Source organism: Phalangium opilio, unplaced genomic scaffold (genome assembly GCF_054372755.1).
Source record: "Phalangium opilio isolate 3A_F unplaced genomic scaffold, DU_Popi_V2 ptg001170l_1, whole genome shotgun sequence".
Classification (NCBI taxonomy): Eukaryota; Metazoa; Arthropoda; class Arachnida; order Opiliones; family Phalangiidae; genus Phalangium; species Phalangium opilio.
Window position 1 is genome coordinate 4,432,676 of NW_028324255.1, and position 22,693 is coordinate 4,455,368.

The following is a 22,693-nucleotide window of genomic DNA, read 5'->3' on the forward strand; positions in this document are numbered from 1 at the left end:
GCGTTACGAGATCATTCTTATCCAGTTTTTCAAGCTTCTTTAAATCCCCTAAATCCGGTAGATAATCCTAGTCTATCTACAAAAGTCTGGGAAGATATGAATCGTAAAAAAAATATAACACAGTTTCAGTCTACTCCTATTCCAAAGGGAAAAAAGTCAGATTTTTTATCACCAATTATGGAAAACCTTTCTACTTCGGAATCTTTCAAAACTTCAATAACTGAAAATGCCTCTGAAACTTCGTTATACATTCCAAACTCCGATGATGATGATGATGAATATGACCCTGATGAATTTTCATCTCAAATTGACAATGAACATATTCCAGAACGGCTTGTAAAAGAGGCCAAGTTTGTGGTTTTTGAAAGCCATTTGGATAATTTGCTAAGCCGAATTATATGCGGTTGGGATTCATGCATCCGTGTGGTTGACAAAAATACAATTAAAAAATCGCAAAATGAGGGAAGCCAGCTTACCATTACCTTTAATTGTTTGGATGGTCATACTAATATTTGGAAATCGCAACCAGTCCTTGGAAAAATGCCATGTGGAAACCTTCTAATTGCTTCATCTATCTTGTTAACTGGGGCCACTTATCATCGAATTAATTCGTTTTTTGAATATATGGGCGTGAGAGGGATTAGCAAAACTACTTTTTATTATCTACAGCGTAACTTTGTGATTCCAGAAATTAATAACGCATGGGTGGCAGAGCAAAGTGAGGTTTTAAGCAGTATTAATGAAAAAAACGATTTAAGTGTTTCTGGTGATGGAAGATGCAGCTCATCTGGCTATTGCTCAAAAGATTCCGTTTACACACTAATGGATCAGGAGAGTGATCAGATTATTCATTTTGAACTAATAAATAAATCTGAAAAAAATTATATTTCTGGAAACATGGAACTTTTAGGATTAAAAAGGAGTTTGACAAGACTGATAGAAAAAGGAATTGAAATCAAGCAAATAACCACTGACAGACACATTCAGTGCAAGGCCTATCTAAGAGATTATCACCCAACAATTTATCATCAATTTGACATATGGCATCTTGCTAAAGGAATCCGATCTAAATTGTTGAACGCAGCAAAAAAAGAATCTGGAAAAGAATTATTGCCTTGGGTTAAAACTATAAACAGACATCTTTGGTACTGTTCTGAAAACTGCGAAGGCGATAAAGAAGTGTTGATCGATATGTGGAAGTCGGTATTATACCACATCAGAAACATCCACGAATTTCCAGACCTAGAAAATTATCCTAATTGTGGCCATGAACCTTTAAGCGCAGAAAAACCAAACGTGAAAAAATGGTTGGATATTGAAAGCGATGCCTACGCAAAATTGGAGAAAATTGTCTTGGATAAAAAGCTATTAAAGGATCTTAAACAAATTAACAAATATTCTCACACGTCTGAATTAGAAAATTATCATAGCTTGGTAAATAAGTACTGCCCAAAGCAGTTGGACTTTGATCATAACACAATGGAGGCCAGAATTCAATTAGCAGCTTTAGATCATAATAACAACGTTGGTCATCAAACATTATTTGAACTAAATGAAGGCTTAGAAGTAGGCTCTCTTAATAAAGAGGAATTTACATATTACTTTTCAAAAGCTACGTCAGAGTGGCACGTACGCCCAATTAAAGAAGCTGAGACATATTTCTATATATTCAAGATTATTGAAAATATAGTTAAGAGGAAGATTCAATGTGCCAATGATAGTAAAGAACCAGTGGTTATGCCAAACATAGCTTCGATTCGTAGACCTAGCAAAACCGAATTAATAGCTGCCGCAAAGAGGAGAAGATTAAATTTTGACGTGTAAATCTTTATATTTAAACAATTTGTGAAGTCCTAATATTTCTTTTGTGTAAACAAAATAGTTATCAGAAATGTTAATTTTAGGAATGTTGCTTTGATATTATCACATTAAGGAATGTTCTTTAACAAACCTCAATTTCCATTTCTCTTTAATAAGTGTGGCATTAGAATAAAAATTGAGATCACTTGTCAAATTTTTGAAGAAAAAGTTAAAATTCTGTGTTTCTTAGGATTGGAAGCAGAAACGGTTAGTTTTCGACTTTTTAAAAATTAACTGTAAACTTTTCAGACAGTTCCAGAATTTTAGGTCTTTTGCGTGGAAAATACAGAGCCAGTGCAATTTTCGATTAAAAAAAAATTCTGTATTTTTGAAGTACATAAAACCAGATATTTTAGAAAACAGAAATGTTTGTATTTCATTTTTGTATTGATCCTGTAAAATTTACAGTTGAAACTGTAAAATCCCTAAATTTAATGTGAAAGTTACAGAGCCTTTCAGCGGTTCAAAAAAACTACTGTATCTGTATTTTAAAATTACAGAACATACTGCAAATTAGATAAAATTATAGCTTCTGTAATTTTTCTCTGTAAAAATAACATAAATTTCTCTCAGTGTGGTTAGCGCGTTCGGCTGTTAACTGAAAGGTTGGTGGTTCGAGCCCATCCGGGAGCGGTGTTGTGAAGTCTCAGATGTGACGTAAAAAGTCAAAGTTTTTCCACAATACCTGACGACGATATAATTTTGGGCTTCCGTTGCGCAATGGTTATCGCGTTCATCTGTTAACCGAAAGGTTGGTGGTTCGAGCCCACCCGGGAGCGGTGTTGTGAGATCTCAAAAGTAACGTAAAAAGCCAAACTTTTTCCACAATACCTGACAACATTTTAAATTCTAAGCTTCCATTTTGCAATGCTTAGTGCGTTCGGCTGTTATCCGAAAGGTCGGTGGTTCGAGCCCATCCGGGAGCGGTGTTTTGAGGCCTCAGATGTGACGTAAAAAGTCAAAGTTTTCCCACAATACCTGACGAACGTTTATTTTTTGGGCTTCCGTGGCGCAATGGTTAGCGCATTCGGCTGTTAACCGAAAGGTTGGTGGTTCGAGCCCATCCCGGAGCGGTGTTGTGAGATCTCAGATGTGACGTAAAAAGTCAAAGTTTTTCCACAATACCTGACGACGATATAATTTTTGGGCTTCCGTTGCGCAATGGTTATCGCGTTCATCTGTTAACCGAAAGGTTGGTGGTTCGAGCCCTCCCGGGAGCGGTGTTGTGAGATCTCAAAAGTAACATATAAAGCCAAAGTTTTTCCACAATACCTGACAACATTTTAAATTCTAAGCTTCCGTGGCGCAATGCTTAGTGCGTTCGGCTGTTAACCGAAAGGTTGGTGGTTCGAGCCTATCCGGGAGCGGTGTTGTGAGGTCTCAGATGTGACGTAAAAAGTCAAAGTTTTTCCACAATACCTGACAACCATTTAATTTCTGAGCTTCCGTGGCTCAATGGTTAGCGCGTTCGGCTGTTAACCGAAAGGGTGGTCTTTCGAGCCCACCCGGGAGCGGTGTTGTGAGATCTGAAATGTAACGTGAAAAGTCAAAGTTTTTCTACAATACCTGACAACATTTTAAATTCTAAGCTTCCGTGGCGCAATGCTTAGTGCGTTCGGCTGTTAACCGAAAGGTTGGTGGTTCAAGCCCATCCGGGAGCGGTGTTGTGAGGTCTCAGATGTGTCGCAAAAAGTCAAAGTTTTTCCACAATACCTGACAACCATTGAATTTCTGAGCTTCCGTGGCTCAATGGTTAGCGCGTTCGGCTGTTAACTGAAAGGTTGGTGGTTCGAGCCCATCCGGGAGCGGTGTTTTGAGGTCTCAGATGTGACGTAAAAAGTCAAAGTTTTTCCACAATACCTGACGACGATATAATTTTTGGGCTTCCGTTGCGCAACGGTTATCGCGTTCATCTGTTAACCGAAAGGTTGGTGGTTCGAGCCCACCCGGGAGCGGTGTTGTGAGTTCTCAAACGTACCGTAAAAAGCCAAAGTTTTTCCACAATACCTGACCACATTTTAAATTCTAAGCTTCCATGGCGCATTCTTAGTGCGTTCGGCTGTTAACCGAAATGTCGGTGGTTCGAGCCCACCCGGGAGCGGAGTTGTGAGGCCTCAGATGTGACGTAAAAAGTCAAAGTTTTCCCACAATACCTGACGAACATTTATTTTTTCGGCTTCCGTGGCGTAATGGTTAGCGCATTCGGCTGTTAACCGAAAGGTTGGTGGTTCGAGCCCATCCCGGAGTGGTGTTATGAGATCTCAGATGTGACGTAAAAAGTCAAAAATTTTCCACAATACCTGACGACGATATAATTTTTGGGCTTCCGTTGCGCAATGGTTATCAAGTTCATCTGTTAACCGAAAGGTTGGTGGTTCGAGCCCACCCAGGAGCGGTGTTGTGAGATCTCAAAAGTAACGTAAAAAGCCAAAGTTTTTCCACAATACCTGACAACATTTTAAATTCTAAGCTTACATGGCGCAATGCTTAGTGCGTTCGGCTGTTAACCAAAAGGTGTGTGGTTCGAGCCCACCCGGGAGCGGTGTTGTGAGATCTCAAATGTAACGTAAAAAGTCAAAGTTTTTCCACAATACCTGACGAACATTTATTTTTTCGGCTTCCGTGGCGCAATGGTTAGCGCATTCGGCTGTTAACCGAAAGGTTGGTGGTTCGAGCCCATCCCGGAGCGGTGTTGTGAGATCTCAAAAGTAACGTAAAAAGCCAAAGTTTTTCCACAATACCTGACAACATTTTAATTTCTAAGCTTCCATAGCGCAATGCTTAGTGCGTTCGGCTGTTAACCGAAAGGTCGGTGGTTCGAGCCCACCCGGGAGCGGTGTTGTGAGGCCTCAGATGTGACGTAAAAAGTCAAAGTTTTTCCACAATACCTGACAACCATTTAATTTCTGAGCTTCCGTGGCTCAATGGTTAGCGCGTTCGGCTGTTAACCGAAAGGTTGGTCTTTCGAGCCCACCCGGGAGCGGTGTTGTGAGATCTGAAATGTAACGTGAAAAGTCTAAGTTTTTCTACAATACCTGACAACATTTTAAATTCTAAGCTTCCGTGGCGCAATGCTTAGTGCGTTCGGCTGTTAACCGAAAGGTTGGTGGTTCAAGCACATCCGGGAGCGGTGTTGTGAGGTCTCAGATGTGTCGTAAAAAGTCAAAGTTTTTCCACAATACCTGACAACCATTGAATTTCTGAGCTTCCGTGGCTCAATGGTTAGCGCGTTCGGCTGTTAACTGAAAGGTTGGTGGTTCGAGCCCATCCGGGAGCGGTGTTTTGAGGTCTCAGATGTGACGTAAAAAGTCAAAGTTTTTCCACAATACCTGACGACGATATAATTTTTGGGCTTCCGTTGCGCAACGGTTATCGCGTTCATCTGTTAACCGAAAGGTTGGTGGTTCGAGCCCACCCGGGAGCGGTGTTGTGAGTTCTCAAACGTACCGTAAAAAGCCAAAGTTTTTCCACAATACCTGACCACATTTTAAATTCTAAGCTTCCATGGCGCATTCTTAGTGCGTTCGGCTGTTAACCGAAATGTCGGTGGTTCGAGCCCACCCGGGAGCGGAGTTGTGAGGCCTCAGATGTGACGTAAAAAGTCAAAGTTTTCCCACAATACCTGACGAACATTTATTTTTTCGGCTTCCGTGGCGTAATGGTTAGCGCATTCGGCTGTTAACCGAAAGGTTGGTGGTTCGAGCCCATCCCGGAGTGGTGTTATGAGATCTCAGATGTGACGTAAAAAGTCAAAAATTTTCCACAATACCTGACGACGATATAATTTTTGGGCTTCCGTTGCGCAATGGTTATCAAGTTCATCTGTTAACCGAAAGGTTGGTGGTTCGAGCCCACCCAGGAGCGGTGTTGTGAGATCTCAAAAGTAACGTAAAAAGCCAAAGTTTTTCCACAATACCTGACAACATTTTAAATTCTAAGCTTACATGGCGCAATGCTTAGTGCGTTCGGCTGTTAACCAAAAGGTGTGTGGTTCGAGCCCACCCGGGAGCGGTGTTGTGAGATCTCAAATGTAACGTAAAAAGTCAAAGTTTTTCCACAATACCTGACGAACATTTATTTTTTCGGCTTCCGTGGCGCAATGGTTAGCGCATTCGGCTGTTAACCGAAAGGTTGGTGGTTCGAGCCCATCCCGGAGCGGTGTTGTGAGATCTCAAAAGTAACGTAAAAAGCCAAAGTTTTTCCACAATACCTGACAACATTTTAAATTCTAAGCTTCCATAGCGCAATGCTTAGTGCGTTCGGCTGTTAACCGAAAGGTCGGTGGTTCGAGCCCACCCGGGAGCGGTGTTGTGAGGCCTCAGATGTGACGTAAAAAGTCAAAGTTTTTCCACAATACCTGACAACCATTTAATTTCTGAGCTTCCGTGGCTCAATGGTTAGCGCGTTCGGCTGTTAACCGAAAGGTTGGTCTTTCGAGCCCACCCGGGAGCGGTGTTGTGAGATCTGAAATGTAACGTGAAAAGTCAAAGTTTTTCTACAATACCTGACAACATTTTAAATTCTAAGCTTCCGTGGCGCAATGCTTAGTGCGTTCGGCTGTTAACCGAAAGGTTGGTGGTTCAAGCACATCCGGGAGCGGTGTTGTGAGGTCTCAGATGTGTCGTAAAAAGTCAAAGTTTTTCCACAATACCTGACAACCATTGAATTTCTGAGCTTCCGTGGCTCAATGGTTAGCGCGTTCGGCTGTTAACTGAAAGGTTGGTGGTTCGAGCCCATCCGGGAGCGGTGTTTTGAGGTCTCAGATGTGACGTAAAAAGTCAAAGTTTTTCCACAATACCTGACGACGATATAATTTTTGGGCTTCCGTTGCGCAACGGTTATCGCGTTCATTTGTTAACCGAAAGGTTGGTGGTTCGAGCCCACCCGGGAGCGGTGTTGTGAGATCTCAAACGTAACGTAAAAAGCCAAAGTTTTTCCACAATACCTGACCACATTTTAAATTCTAAGCTTCCATGGCGCATTCTTAGTGCGTTCGGCTGTTAACCGAAATGTCGGTGGTTCGAGCCCACCCGGGAGCGGAGTTGTGAGGCCTCAGATGTGACGTAAAAAGTCAAAGTTTTCCCACAATACCTGACGAACATTTATTTTTTCGGCTTCCGTGGCGCAATGGTTAGCGCATTCGGCTGTTAACCGAAAGGTTGGTGGTTCGAGCCCATCCCGGAGTGGTGTTATGAGATCTCAGATGTGACGTAAAAAGTCAAAGTTTTTCCACAATACCTGACGACGATATAATTTTTGGGCTTCCGTTGCGCAATGGTTATCGCGTTCATCTGTTAACCGAAAGATTGGTGGTTCGAGCCCACCCAGGAGCGGTGTTGTGAGATCTCAAATGTAACGTAAAAAGCCAAAGTTTTTCCACAATACCTGACAACATTTTAAATTCTAAGCTTCCATGGCGCAATGCTTAGTGCGTTCGGCTGTTAACCGAAAGGTCGGTGGTTCGAGCCCACCCGGGAGCGGTGTTGTGAGGCCTCAGATGTGACGTAAAAAGTCAAAGTTTTCCCACATTACCTGACGAACAATTTGTACTCTTTCCTCGAATAGGGGGAAAAATGACCGGGGGATTTTGTCATGAGAGAGCGGGGACTTTGTAAGTTTTCAAAGATGGGGGATTATGACCGGGGTTCTTTTGTCTTGGGGGTATTTAGTCCGTATACCCTCTTTTTTGCATTTCCTGTTACGGGGGATTATTCGGTGTTTTATCTTTTAGTATAGAGTACGTATGCATTGTTAAAAATATTTTAAGGTACCGTATGAAATTCGCTATTGTTGTTCTCTTCAATATTTCATTTCGTTGTTTTTGTTCTCGATATTGTTGCACTTCGCTAACCTTGCTATCGCTATTATTGCATTTCACTGTTGTTGTTTTCGCTATTATTGCATTTCGCTATTGTGTGTTTCGACGAAATCAACGCGCATTTTCAGCATTCGACATTTTATTTTCGATATTTTGACCTGATACCCTCACGCCACCGCTCCGGGATGGGCTCGAACTAACAACCTTTCGGATAATAGCCGAACGCGCTAACCATTGCGCCACGGAAGCTCAGAAATTCAATGGTTGTCAGGTATTTTGGAAAACCCTAGACTATTTAAGCTACATCTGAGACCCACAACACCTCTCCCGGATGGGCTCGAACTAACAACCTTTCGGTTAACAGCCGAACGCGCTAACCATTGCACCACGGAAGCCCAAAAATTAAATGGTCGTCAAGTATTGCTGAAAAACTTTGGCTTTTTACGCTACATCTGAGACCTCACAACACCGCTCCCGGATGGGCTCGAACCACCAACCTTTCGGTTAACAGCCGAACGCGATAACCATTGCGCAACGGAAGCCCCAAAATTAAATGGACGTCAGGTATTGTGGAAAAACTTTGACTTTTTACGCTACATCTGAGACCCCACAACATCTCTCCCGGGTGTGCTCGAACCACCAACCTTTCGGTTAACAGCCGAACGCGCTAAGCATTGCGCCACGGAAGCCCAAAAATTAAACGTTCGTCAGGTATTGTGCAAAAACACTGACTTTTTACGTTACATCTGAGACCTCACAACACCGCTCCCGGGTGGGCTCGAACCACCAACCTTTCGGTTAACAGCCGAACGCGATAACCATTGCGCAACGGAAGCCCAAATATTAAATGTTCGCCTGGTATTGTGGAAAAACCCTGAATTTTTACGTTACATCTGAGACCTCACAACACCGCTCCCGGATGGGCTCCAACTAACAACCTTTCGGTTAACAGCCGAACGCGCTAACCATTGCACCACGGAAGCCCAAAAATTAAATGGTCGTCAAGTATTGTTGAAAAACTTTGGCTTTTTACGTTACATTTGAGATCTCGCACCACCGCTCCCGGGTGGGCTTGACCCACCAACCTTTCGGTTAATAGCCGAACGCGCTAACCATTGCACCACGGAAGCCCAAATATTAAATGTTCGCCTGGTATTGTGGAAACACCCTGAATTTTTACGTTACATCTGAGACCTCACAACACCGCTCCCGGATGGGCTCGAACCACCAACCTTTCGGTTAACAGCTGAACGCGCTAACCTTTACGCCACGGAAGCCCAAAAATTAGATGTTCGTCAGGCATTGTGGAAAAACACCGACTTTTTACGTTACATCTGAGACCTCACAACACCGCTCCCGAATGGGCTCGAACCACCAACCTATCGGTTAACAGCCGAACGCGCTAACCATTGCGCCACGGAAGCCCAAAAATTAAATGTTCGTCTGGTATTGTGCAAAAACACTGACTTTTTACGTTACATCTGAGACCTCACAACACCGCTCCCGGGTGGGCTCGAACCACCAACCTTTCGGTTAACAGCCGAACGCGCTAACCATTGCATAACGGAAGCTCAGAAATTAAATGGTTGTCAGGTATTGTGGAAAACTTATGACATTTTGCGTTACATCTGAGACCTCACAACACCGCTCCCGGATGGGCTCGAACTAACAACCTTTCGGTTAACAGCCGAACGCGCTAACCATTGCACCACGGAAGCCCAAAAATTAAATGGTCGTCAAGTATTGTTGAAAAACTTTGGCTTTTTACGTTACAATTGATATCTCACAACACCGCTCCCGGGTGGGCTCGAACCACCAACTTTTCGGTTAACATCCGAACGCGCTAACCATTGAGCCACGGAAGCTAAGAAAATAAATAATTGTCAGGTATTGTGGAAAACTTATGACTTTTTACGCTACATCTGAGACCCCACAACATCTCTCCCGGGTGGGCTCGAACCACCAACCTTTCGGTTACCAGCCGAACGCGCTAACCATTGCGCCACGGAAGCCCAAAAATTAAACGTTCGTCAGGTATTGTGCAAAAACACTGACTTTTTACGTTACATCTGAGACCTCACAACACCGCTCCCGGGTGGGCTCGAACCACCAACCTTTCGGTTAACAGTCGAACGCGATAACCATTGCGCAACAGAAGCCCAAATATTAAATGTTCGTCTGGTATTGTGGAAAAACCTTGACTTTTTACGTTACATCTGAGGACTCACAACACCGCTCCCGGGTGGGCTCGAACCACGAACTTTTCGGTTAACAGCCGAACGCGCTAACCATTGAGCCACGGAAGCTCAGAAATTAAATGTTTGTCAGGTATTGTGCAAAAACACTGACTTTTTACGTTACATCTGAGACCTCACAACACCGCTCCCGGTTGGGCTCGAACCACCAACCTTTCGGTTAACAGCCGAACGCGCTAACCATTGCGCCACTTAAGCTCAGAAATTCAATGGCTGTCAGGTATTGTGGAAAACTTATGACTTTTTACGCTACATCTGAGACCCCACAACACCTGTCCTGGGTGAGCTTGAACCACCAACCTTTCGGTTAACAGCTGAACGAGCTAACCATTGCGCCACGGAAGCTTAGAACTTAAAATGTTGTCAGGTTTGTGGAAAACCTTTGAATTTTACGTTACTTATAACACTTCACACTAACCCTCCAGTGTGGGCTCTAAAAACCTGCCTTTCGGTTAACAGCCGAACGCGCTAACCATCGTGCCAGGGAAGCCTAAAAATTAAATGGTCGTCAGGTATTGTGGAAAAACATTGACTTTTTACGTCACATCTGACATCTCACAACACCGCTCCCGGTTTCGGTTGAACCACCAACCTTTCGGTTAACAGATGAACGCGATAACCATTGCGCCCCGGAAGCCCAAAAATTAAATGGACGTCAGGTATTGTGGAAAAACATTGACTTTTTACGTCACATCTGAGACCTCACAACACCGCTCCCGGATGGGCTTGAACCACCAAACTTTCGGTTAACAAATGAACGTGATAATCATTGCGCAACGGAAGCCCAAAAATGAAATGGTCGTCAGGTTTTGAGGAAAACCTTTGACTTTTTACGTCACATCTGAGACCTCACAACACCGCTCCCGAATGGGCTCGAACCAACAACCTTTCGGATAACAGCTGAACGCGCTAACCATTGAGCCACGGAAGCTCTGAAATTAAATGGTCGTCAGGTATTGTGGAAAACTTATGACATTTACGCTACATCTGAGACCCCACAACACCTCTCCCGGGTGGGCTCAAACCACCAACCTTTCGAATAACAGCCGAACGTGCTAAAAATGCGCAACTGAAGCCCAAAAATTGAATGGTCTTCAGTTATTGTGGAAAAACTTTGGCTTTTTACGTTACATTGGAGATCTCACAACACCACTCCCGGTTTGACTCGAAATACCAACCTTTCGGTTAACAGCCGAACGCGCTAACCATTGAGCCACGGAAGCCCAAAAATTAAATGGCCGTCAGGTATTGTGGAAAAACTTTGACTTTTTACGTCACATCTGGGACTCCACAACACCGCTCCGGGATGGGCTCGAACCACCAACCTTTCGGTTAACAGCCGAATGCGCTAACCTTTGCGCCACGGAAGCCCAAAAAATAAATGTTCGTCAGGTATTGTGGGAAAACTTTGACTTTTTACGTCACATCTGAGGCCTCACAACACCGCTCCCGGGTGGGCTCGAACCACCGACCTTTCGGTTAACAGCCGAACGCACTAAGCATTGCGCCATGGAAGCTTAGAATTTAAAATGTTGTCAGGTATTGTGGAAAAACTTTGGCTTTTTACGTTACTTTTGAGATCTCACAACACCGCTCCTGGGTGGGCTCGAACCACCAACCTTTCGGTTAACAGATGAACGCGATAACCATTGCGCAACGGAAGCCCAAAAATTATATCGTCGTCAGGTATTGTGGAAAAACTTTGACTTTTTACGTCACATCTGAGATCACATAACACCGCTCCGGGATGGGCTTGAACGACCAACCTTTCGGTTAACAGCCGAACGCGCTAACCATTGAGCCACGGAAGCTCAGAAATTAAATGGTTGTCAGGTATTGTGGAAAAACTTTGACTTTTTACGTCACATCTGAGACCTCACAACACCGCTCCCGGATGGGCTCGAACCACCAACCTTTCGGTTAACAGCCGAACGCACTAAGCATTGCACCAAGGAAGCTTAGAATTTAAATTGTTGTCAGGTATTGTGGAAAAACTTTGGCTTTTTACGTTACTTTTGAGATCTCACAACACCGCTCCTGGGTGGACTCGAACCACCAACCTTTCGGTTAACAGATGAACGCGATAACCATTGCGCAACGGAAGCCCAAAAATTATATCGTCGTCAGGTATTGTGGAAAAACTTTGACTTTTTACGTCACATCTGAGATCTCATAACACCGCTCCGGGATGGGCTCGAACCACCAACCTTTCGGTTAACAGCCGAATGCGCTAACCATTGCGCCACGGAAGCCGAAAAAATAAATGTTCGTCAGGTATTGTGGGAAAACTTTGACCTTTTACGTCACATCTTAGGCCTCACAAAACCGCTCCCGGATGGGCTCGAACCACCGACCTTTCGGTTAACAGCCGAACGAACTAAGCATTGCGCCATGGAAGCTTAGAATTTAAAATGTTGTCAGGTATTGTGGAAAAACTTTGGCTTTTTACGACACATCTGAGACCTCACAACACCGCTTCCGCATGGGCTGGAACCACCAACCTTTCGATTAACAGCCGAACGCGCTAACCATTGCGCCACGGAAGCCCAAAAATTAAATGGCCGTCAGGTATTGTGGAAAAACTTTGACTTTTTACGTCACATCTGAGACTCCACAACACCGCCCCGGGATGGGCTCGAACCACCAACCTTTCGGTTAACAGCCGAATGCGCTAACCATTGCGCAACGGAAGCCCAAAATTATATCGTCGTCAGCAATTCTGGAAAAACTTTGACTTTTTACGTCACATCTGAGACTTCACAACACCGCTCCCGGATGGGCTCGAACCACCAACCTTTCAGTTAACAGCCGAACGCGCTAACCATTGAGCCACGGAAGCTCAGAAATTCAATGGTTGTCAGGTATTGTGGAAAAACTTTGACTTTTTACGTTACATTTGAGATCTCGCAACACCGCTCCCGGGTGGGCTCGACCCACCAACCTTTCGGTTAATAGCCGAACGCGCTAACCATTGAGCCACGGAAGCTCAGAAATGAAATGGTTGTCAGGTATTGTGGAAAACTTATGACTTTTTACGCTACATTTGAGATCTCGCAACACCGCTCCCGGGTGGGCTCGACCCACCAACCTTTCGGTTAATAGCCGAACGCGCTAGACATTGAGCCACGGAAGCTCAGAAATTAAATGGTTGTCAGGTATTGTGGAAAACTTATGACTTTTTACGCTACATCTGAGACCCCACAACATCTCTCCCGGGTGGGCTCGAACCACCAACCTTTCGGTTAACAGCTGAACGCGCTAAACTTTACGCCACGGAAGCCCAAAAATTAGATTTTCGTCAGGCATTGTGGAAAAGCTCCGACGTTTTACGTTACATCTGAGACCTCACAACACCGCTCCCGGATGGGCTCGAACCACCAACCTTTCGGTTAACAGCCGAACGCGCTAACCATTGCGCCACGGAAGCCCAAAAATTAAATGTTCGTCTGGTATTGTGCAAAAACACTGACTTTTTACGTTACATCTGAGACCTCACAACACCGCTCCCGGGTGGGCTCGAACCACCAACCTTTCGGTTAAGAGCCGAACGCGCTAACCATTGCACCACGGAAGCCCAAAAATTAAATGGTCGTCAAGTATTGTTGAAAAACTTTGGCTTTTTACGTTACATTTGAGATCTCGCAACACCGCTCCCGGGTGGTCTCGACCCACCAACCTTTCGGTTAATAGCCGAACGCGCTAACCATTGAGCCACGGAAGCTCAGAAATTCAATGGTTGTCCGGTATTGTGGAAAACTTATGACTTTTTACGCTACATCTGAGACCCCACAACACCTCTCCTGGGTGAGCTTGAACCACCAACCTTTCGGTTAACAGATGAACGCGATAACCATTGCGCAACGGAAGCCCAAAAATTATATCGTCGTCAGGTATTGTGGAAAAACTTTTACTTTTTACGTCACATCTGAGATCTCACAACACCGCTCCGGGATAGGCTCGAACCACCAACCTTTCGGTTAACAGCCGAATGCGCTAACCATTGCGCCACGGAAGCCCAAAAAATAAACGTTCGTCAGGTATTGTGGGAAAACTTTGACTTTTTACGTCACATCTGAGGCCTCACAACACCGCTCCCGGATGGGCTCGAACCACCGACCTTTCGGTTAACAGCCGAACGCACTAAGCATTGCGCAATGGAAGCTTAGAATTTAAAATGTTGTCAGGTATTGTGGAAAAAGTTTGGCTTTTTACGTTACTTTTGAGATCTCACAACACCGCTCCCGGGTGGGCTCGAACCACCAACCTTTCGGTTAACAGATGAACGCGATAACCATTGCGCAACGGAAGCCCAAAATTATATCGTCGTCAGGTATTGTGGAAAAACTTTGACTTTTTACGTCACATCTGAGATCTCACAACACCGCTCCGGGATAGGCTCGAACCACCAACCTTTCGGTTAACAGCCGAATGCGCTAACCATTGCGCCACGGAAGCCCAAAAAATAAACGTTCGTCAGGTATTGTGGGAAAACTTTGACTTTTTACGTCACATCTGAGGCCTCACAACACCGCTCCCGGATGGGCTCGAACCACCGACCTTTCGGTTAACAGCCGAACGCACTAAGCATTGCGCAATGGAAGCTTAGAATTTAAAATGTTGTCAGGTATTGTGGAAAAAGTTTGGCTTTTTACGTTACTTTTGAGATCTCACAACACCGCTCCCGGGTGGGCTCGAACCACCAACCTTTCGGTTAACAGATGAACGCGATAACCATTGCGCAACGGAAGCCCAAAATTATATCGTCGTCAGGTATTGTGGAAAAACTTTGACTTTTTACGTCACATCTGAGACCTCACAACACCGCTCCCGGATGGGCTCGAATATTTTACTAGCAATGAAGCTAAACCAGTTAATGTTAAATCACTAAACTTTCTCGAAATTAACCCCAACACAATGGCTCTGTACGAAACCGACGAAGCAGAACTTGTAACCATAATTAACTCTCTCCAAAATAACTCATCATCTGGCTTTGACGGCATAAAAGCTAAGCCGCTGAAAATAGTGATAGAAAGCATAATAACCCCTCTTAAATACCTAATTAACTTATCCTTCAATCTAGGTATCTATCCAGAAAATCTAAAAAAAACCATAATAGTTCCAATTTTTAAAAAAGACGACCCAAAAACTCCGTCAAATTATCGCCCTACTTCCCTTCTATCTATTATAGCAAAAATATTTGATAAAGCCTTTCACGTGCGACTCAACTCGTTCGTGGAGAAATTTAACATATTATCGGAATTTCAATTTGGTTTCCGTAGTGGGAATGGTACAATGGAAGCATTAGGGGGAGCATACAAATATATACTAGAGGCATTTGATCAAAGTGAAATCTGTGTGGGCGTTTTTCTGGATCTCCGAAAACCTTTCGATAGTGTAGATCATGAACATCTACTAAACAAACTATACAAACAAGGGATCAGAGGAACTGCAAGTGCGTGGCTAAAAAGCTACCTAGAAAATAGACAATGCTACACTAGAGTGGGAAAGGATTTATCGGCGCCAAGTCAATTAATATCTGGAGTTCCCCAGGGCTCTATAATATCACCACTCTTATTTAATCTATTTATAAATGACCTCATTAAACAGGCACCGTCTGGTAACATGTTCATGTACGCAGATGACGCGCTCCTTTTATGTAAATCCGCAAACACAATAAATGCAATAGATCAAACAAACTACTACCTAGATAAAATATTTAAGTGGATCACAAATAACGGGCTTCTCCTTAATATAAAAAAAACGGAATGCATAATATTCCATAATAGAGGTAAAGATGTCAGTAGGGTACTAAATGGTATCGAACTAAATAAGGAAAAAATTAAAATAGTAGATAAATACAAATATCTAGGCCTATACTTTGATAAACACCTGACCTGGGACAGCCATGTTAATATAATTAGCTCAAAATTAGCCCGAGTGAATGGATTACTTTACCATTGTAGTAAAATGGTACCCAGAAATATTCTAATTGAAATATACCACGCATTATTTAATTCGGTGCTATCTTATGGAATACAATTCTGGGGCAACACAACAAAAGCTAATCAAAACAGGATACATATCCTACAAAAAAGGGCAATTAGATCAATATATAACTTATCATTTAGAGACCATACCCAAGAGTACTTTACTAGGGCAACAATTCTAAACATACAAGAGAGTATACAGTATAATAGCTTATCTTTCATACACACAAACATTAAGCGTGAAAATAGCCTAGTAAAGATAAACCAGAAAAATAGACATACAAGATCATTAGATCTATTAGATTTACCTAAATGTAACACTTCAAAAAAATTCACGTCTATCTTTTATTCGGGAATAAAATTATATAACACAATATCACCAGAAATTCAAGCCAAACCGAATTTATTTAGATTTAAAAAGACTATAAAATCACTAATATTGGAAAAAAATAACAAAACCTTTACTTTTTTATTTAATTTGTTTTTATAAAGCCACCTTTGGCATAACCCATTGTTAAATTTTTTATGTTATACCATGCCATTGTTTAATTTCAAGTGGATATAACATATATACATTAAGTTTTTTCACGAATCTTTAACATTATTTATTATAAGACACCATTGTTAAATCTATTTTTATTTGATTAAATTAAAATTGTTATATTAAATTAAACAGATAGGCACGGGGCTTACAAATCACAATGTGACTTAGCCCCGTGGTATACTGTATCTGTAATGCAAATAAAATAAACATTTTGAATTGAACCACCAACCTTTTAGTAAACAGCCGAACGCGCTAACCATTGAGCCACGGAAGCTCAGAAATTCAATGGTTGTCAGGTATTGTGGAAAAACTTTGACTTTTTACGACACATCCGAGACCTCACAACACCGCTCCCGGATGGGCTCGAACCACCAACCTTTCGGTTAACAGCCGAACGCACTAAGCATTGCGCCACGGAAGCTTAGAATTTAAAATGTTGTCAGGTATTGTGGAAAAACTTTGACTTTTCACGTTACATTTGAGATCTCACAACACCGCTCCCGGGTGGGCTCGAACGACCAACCTTTCGGTTAACAGCCAAACGCGCTAACCATTGAGCCACGGAAGCTCAGAAATTAAATGGTTGTCAGGTATTGTGGAAAAACTTTGACTTTTTACGTCACATCTGAGACCTCACAACACCGCTCCCGGATGGGCTGGAACCACCAACCATTCGGTTAACAGCCGAACGCACTAAGCATTGCGCCACGGAAAATTAGAATTTGAAATGTTGTCATGTATTGTGGAAAACTTATGACTTTTTACGCTACATCTGAGACCCCACAACACCTCTCCCGGGTGGGCTGGAACCACCAACCTTTCGGTTAACAGATGAACGCGATAACCATTGCGCAACGGAAGCCCAAATATTAAACGTTCGTCAGGTATTGTGGAAAAACTTTGACTTTTTACGTTACATTTGAGATCTCACAACACCGCTCCCGGGTGGGCTCGAACGACCAACCGTTCGGTTAACAGATGAACGCGATAACCATTGCGCAAAGGAAGCCCAAAAATTAAATGGTCTTCAGGTATTGTGGAAAAACTTTTATATTCTGGGTTACAGCTGACGCCTCACAACACCGCTCCCGGAAGGGCTCGAACCACCACCCTTTTGGTTAACAGCCGAACGCACTAAGCATTGCGCCACGGAAGCTTAAAATTTAAAATGTTGTCAGGTATTGTAGAAAACTTATGACTTTTTACGCTACATCTGAGACCCCACAACACCTCTCCCGGGTGGGCTGGAACCACCAACCTTTCGATTAACAGCCGAACGCGCTAACCATTGCGCCACGGAAGCCCAAAAATTAAATGGCCGTCAGGTATTGTGGAAAAACTTTGACTTTTTACGTCACATCTGAGACTCCACAACAACGCCCCGGGATGGGCTCGAACCACCAACCTTTCGGTTAACAGCCGAATGCGCTAACCATTGCGCCACGGAACCCCAAAAATTAAATGTTCGTCTGGTATTGTGCAAAAACACTGACTTTTTACGTTACATCTGAGACCTCACAACACCGCTCCCGGATGGGCTCGAACCACCAACCTTTCGGTTAACAGCCGAACGCGCTAACCATTGCGCCACGGAACCCCAAAAATTAAATGTTCGTCTGGTATTGTGCAAAAACACTGACTTTTTACGTTACATCTGAGACCTCACAACACCGCTCCCTGGTGGGCTCGAACCACCAACCTTTCGGTTAACAGCCGAACGCGCTAACCATTGCACAAACGGAAGCCCAAAAATTAAATGGTCGTCAAGTATTGTTGAAAAACTTTGGCTTTTTACGTTACATTTGATATCTCACAACACCGCTCCCGGGTGGGCTCGAACCACCAACCTTTCGGTTAACAGCCGAACGCGCTAACCATTGCGCCACGGAAGCTCAGAAATTCAATGGTTGTCCGGTATTGTGGAAAACTTATGACTTTTTACGTTACATCTGAGACATCACAACACCGCTCCCGGATGGGCTCGAACCACCAACCTTTCGGTTAACAGCCGAACGCGCTAACCATTGCGCCACGGAAGCTAAAAAATTAAATGGTTGTCAGGTATTGTGGAAAAACTCTGACTTTTTACGTTACATCTGACACCTCACAACACCGCTCCCGGGTGGGCTTGAACCACCAACCTTTCGGTTAACAGATGAACGCGCTAACAATTGCGCCACGGAAGCCTAAAAATTAAATGTCGTCAGGTATTGTTGACAAACTTTGTCTTTTGACGTTACATTTGAGACCTCACAACACCGCTCCCAGGTGGGCTCGAACCACCAACCTTTCGAATAACAGCGTAACGCGCTAACCATTGCGCCACGGAAGCCCAAAAATTAAATGTTCGTCAGGTATTGTAGAAAAACTCTGACTTTTTACGTTACATCTGAGACCTCACAACACCGCTCCCGGGTGGGCTTGAACCACCAACCTTTTGAATAACAGCTGAACGCGCTAACCATTGCACCACGGAAGCCCAAAAATTAAATGGTCGTCAGGTATTGTGGAAAACTTATGACTTTTTACGCTACATCTGAGACCCCACCCCACAACACCTCTCTCGGGTGGGCTGGAACCACCAACCTTTCGGTTAACAGATGAACGCGCTAACCATTGCGCCACGGAAGGCCAAAAATTAAATGGTCGTCAGGTATGGTTGAAAAACACTGACTTTTTACGTAACATCTGAGACCAGGGTACGAGCCCACCCGGGAGCGGTGTTGTGAGGTCTCAGATGTGACGTAAAAAGCCAAAGTTTTTATACATTACTTGACGACCATTTAATTTTTGGGCTTCTGTGGTGCAATGGTTAGCGCGTTCAGCTGTTATTCGAAAGGTTGGTGGTTCGAGCCCAACTTGGAGAGGTGTGGGGGTCTCAGATGTAACGTAAAAAAGTCATAAGTTTTCTACTATACCTGACAACCATTTAATTTCTGAGCTTCCGTGGCTCGATGGTTAGCGCGTTGGGCTGTTAACCGAAAGGTTGGAGGTTCGAGACCACCCGGGAGCGGTATTGTGAGATCTCAGATGTGACGTAAAAAGCCAAGTTTTTCCACAGTACCTGACGACCATTTAATTTTTAGGCTTCCGTGGCGCAATGGTTAGCGCGTTCGGCTGTTAACCGAAAGGTTGGTGGTTCGAGCCCATCCGGGAGCGGTGATGTAAGGTCCCAGATGTGACGTAAAAAGTCAAAGTTTTTCCACAATACCTGACGACCGTTTAATTTTTGGGCTTCCATGGTGCAATGGTTAGCGCGCTCAGCTGTTATTTAAAAGGTTGGTGGTTCGAGCCCACCCGGGAGCGGTGTTGTGAGGTTTCAGATGTAAGGTAAAAAGCCAAAGTTTTTACACAATACCAGACGACCATTTAATTTTCGGGCTTCTGTGGCGCATTTTTAGCTAGTTCGGCTGTTATCCGAAAGGTTGGTGGTTCGAGCCCACCCGGGAGCAGTGTTGTGAGGTGTCAGATGTAACCCTAAATATAAAAGTTTTTCCACAATACCTGACGACCATTTAATTTTTAGGCTTCCTGGCGCGATGGTTAGCGCGTTCGGCTGTTAACTGAAAGGTTGGTGGTTAGAGCCCACGCTGGAGCGTTAGTGTGAAGTGTTATAAGTAACAAAGAGCTTGGAACATGTAAGCCCCTAGAATTACACATCAAATCTACGCTTCGCGCGCCCGGTTTTTTCAACAAGTATACTTTATCATTCGTCGGTAGCGCCATCTATGTGTGTGGCGCATAACTAGAAATTTCTATTTTTGATTTTTTGCGCGAAAATGAAACATTTTCAAAGTGCTTTTAGTTTAATACACTACATGTTTAAATATAGTTTTTAAACGTTTAATAACATCAGGGATAGATAGACTTTTTTAAGACGGAATAAACAATGTTTGGCCTTTGCTTCGGTCCGACTCATAGACGAGTATATAGTCCCTTCCTTCATCACGTAACCAAAAAATTAAATTATCTTATTGGCTCACAAAAACTACGTATTGGTGACGTTGCTGACGGGGAGGGCCAAAAATACGTAATTCCTGTTTACCTCTGTCGCCATGACTACGACCCCTCTTGCGTTGTACCATAGCCCACTCGATCACGCGCGTCACGACGCAAGCTGCTCGCGCTATAGCTATAGAGCGTGGATCGAGTGGGCTATGGTTGTACAGATAAGCGTCTTCACAGGGGTTCAAAATGGAGCCGTCTAAATTCGAGGGTCCGATAATTATTCGGGAATTGTTTTTAATAGCAATTAAGAAGATAGTTAGTGAATTTGGTGCCGGTGTTTTGGATTTGGGGTACATCTGTAAGGGTGAAAAGTGTTCGCTAATTCTTTCTTAAGCCAATAATTTCTACTATCCTCATGATTTTGTAAACGAATTTGATGAAGTTAACCAAGGCTTAGTGAATGGTCAGGAGTTTTGTGAGCTTAGTGTTTGGTTAAAACCTGTTCGTGCTGTAATATCTATGATGACTTTTACACAATTCTACCTCACTTTTAATTTTCTTGGGTCTTCCCCGTTTTTTTTTTTCAGTTGCAAGTCCTATGTCTTGTGTAACTTCCATTTTTAAACAATGTTATTTCAAAAATTACAATCCGAGCCCATTCTAACTTGGCAGACGAAGGGGCAGACGACGTTTATTTGACCCGGATATACATACAACGCCATAACAAAAATAAGACCCGCCTCTTCTTTCATACCCCTCCGTCACGGGTAAGGGGGTCGTGGACTAGGACGCGCACCCGAATAACCCTGTTACCCATTCCGTCTTAAAAAAGTCTATCTATTTCTGATAACATAATAAAAACGATTTATTATTGAGAAAAACATCTGAAACCTCACAGCACCGCTCCTGGGTGGGCTCGAACCACCAACCTTTCGGTTAACAGCTGAACGAGCTAACCATTGCGCCACGGAAGCCCGAAAATTAGGTGATCATCAGGCATTGTGGAAAAACACCGACTTTTTACGTTACATCTGAGACCTCACAACACCGCTCCCGGATGGGCTCGAACCACCAACCTTTCGGTTAACAGCCGAACGCGCTAACCATTGAGCCACGGAAGCTCAGAAATTAAATGGTTGTCAGGAATTGTGGAAAACTTATGACTTTTTACGCTACATCTGGGACCCCACAACATCTCTCCCGGGTGGGCTCGAACCACCAACCTTTCGGTTAACAGCTGAACGCGCTAAGCATTGCGCCACGGAAGCCCAAAAATTAAACGTTCGTCAGGTATTGTGGAAAAACACTGACTTTTTACGTTACATATGAGACCTCACAACAACGCTCTTGGATGGGCTTGAACGACCAAACTATCGGTTAAAAGCCGAACGCGCTAACCATTGAGCCACGGAAGCTCTAAAATTAAATGATCGTCAGGCATTGTGGAAAAACTTTGACTTCTTACGTAACATCTGAAACCTCACAGCACCGCTCCTGGGTGGGCTCGAACCACCAACCTTTCGGTTAACAGCTGAACGCGCTAACCATTGCGCCACGGAAGCCCAAAAATTAGATGATCGAGAGGCATTGTGGAAAAACACCGACTTGTTACGTTACATCTGAGACCTCGCGTTAAGCTGTTAACCGAAAGGTTGGTGGTTCGAGCCCACCCGGGTGAGATGTTGTGGGGTCTCAGATGTAGCGTAAAAAGTCATAAGCTTTCCACAATACCTGACGACCATTTAATTTTTGGGCTTCCGTGGCGCAATGGTTAGCGCGTTCGGCTGTTAACCGAAAGGTTGGTGGTTCGAGCCCATCCGGGAGCGGTGTTGTGAGGTCTCAGATGTGACGTAAAAAGTAAAGGTTTTTCCACAATACCTGACGACCATTTAATTTCAGAGCTTCCGTGGCTCAATGGTTAGCGCGTTCAGCTGTTATCCGAAAGGTTGTTGGTTCGAGCCCATTCGGGAGCGGTGTTGTGAGGTCTCTGATGTGACGTAAAAAGTCAAAGGTTTTCCTCAAAACCTGACGACCATTTCATTTTTGGGCTTCCGTTGCGCAATGATTATCACGTTCATTTGTTAACCGAAAGTTTGGTGGTTCAAGCCCATCCGGGAGAGGTGTTGTGGGGTCTCAGATGTAGCGTAAAAATTCATAAGTTTTTCCACAATACCTGAAGACCATTTAATTTTTGGGCTTCCGTGGCTCAATGGTTAGCGCGTTCGGCTGTTAACCGAAAGGTTGGTATTTCGAGTCAAACCGGGAGTGGTGTTGTGAGATC

General features: G+C 43.8%; 6 non-coding genes across 6 annotated transcripts; all 6 read right to left on the minus strand.

Moving 5' to 3' along the window:
- Nucleotides 1-7,854: 7,854 nt before the first annotated feature.
- TRNAN-AUU (transfer RNA asparagine (anticodon AUU)) lies at nucleotides 7,855-7,927 on the minus strand. Its single transcript has one exon. It is a non-coding gene; the product is annotated as a tRNA-Asn (tRNA).
- An 808-nt stretch (nucleotides 7,928-8,735) lies between these two features.
- Nucleotides 8,736-8,808, minus strand: TRNAN-AUU (transfer RNA asparagine (anticodon AUU)). The gene has a single exon. It is a non-coding gene; the product is annotated as a tRNA-Asn (tRNA).
- Nucleotides 8,809-9,617: 809 nt separating this feature from the next.
- TRNAT-GGU (transfer RNA threonine (anticodon GGU)) lies at nucleotides 9,618-9,690 on the minus strand. The gene has a single exon. It is a non-coding gene; the product is annotated as a tRNA-Thr (tRNA).
- Nucleotides 9,691-12,846: 3,156 nt separating this feature from the next.
- TRNAN-AUU (transfer RNA asparagine (anticodon AUU)) lies at nucleotides 12,847-12,919 on the minus strand. The gene has a single exon. It is a non-coding gene; the product is annotated as a tRNA-Asn (tRNA).
- A 515-nt stretch (nucleotides 12,920-13,434) lies between these two features.
- On the minus strand, nucleotides 13,435-13,507 carry TRNAK-CUU (transfer RNA lysine (anticodon CUU)). The gene has a single exon. It is a non-coding gene; the product is annotated as a tRNA-Lys (tRNA).
- Nucleotides 13,508-13,581: 74 nt separating this feature from the next.
- Nucleotides 13,582-13,654, minus strand: TRNAN-AUU (transfer RNA asparagine (anticodon AUU)). The gene has a single exon. It is a non-coding gene; the product is annotated as a tRNA-Asn (tRNA).
- Nucleotides 13,655-22,693: the final 9,039 nt, after the last annotated feature.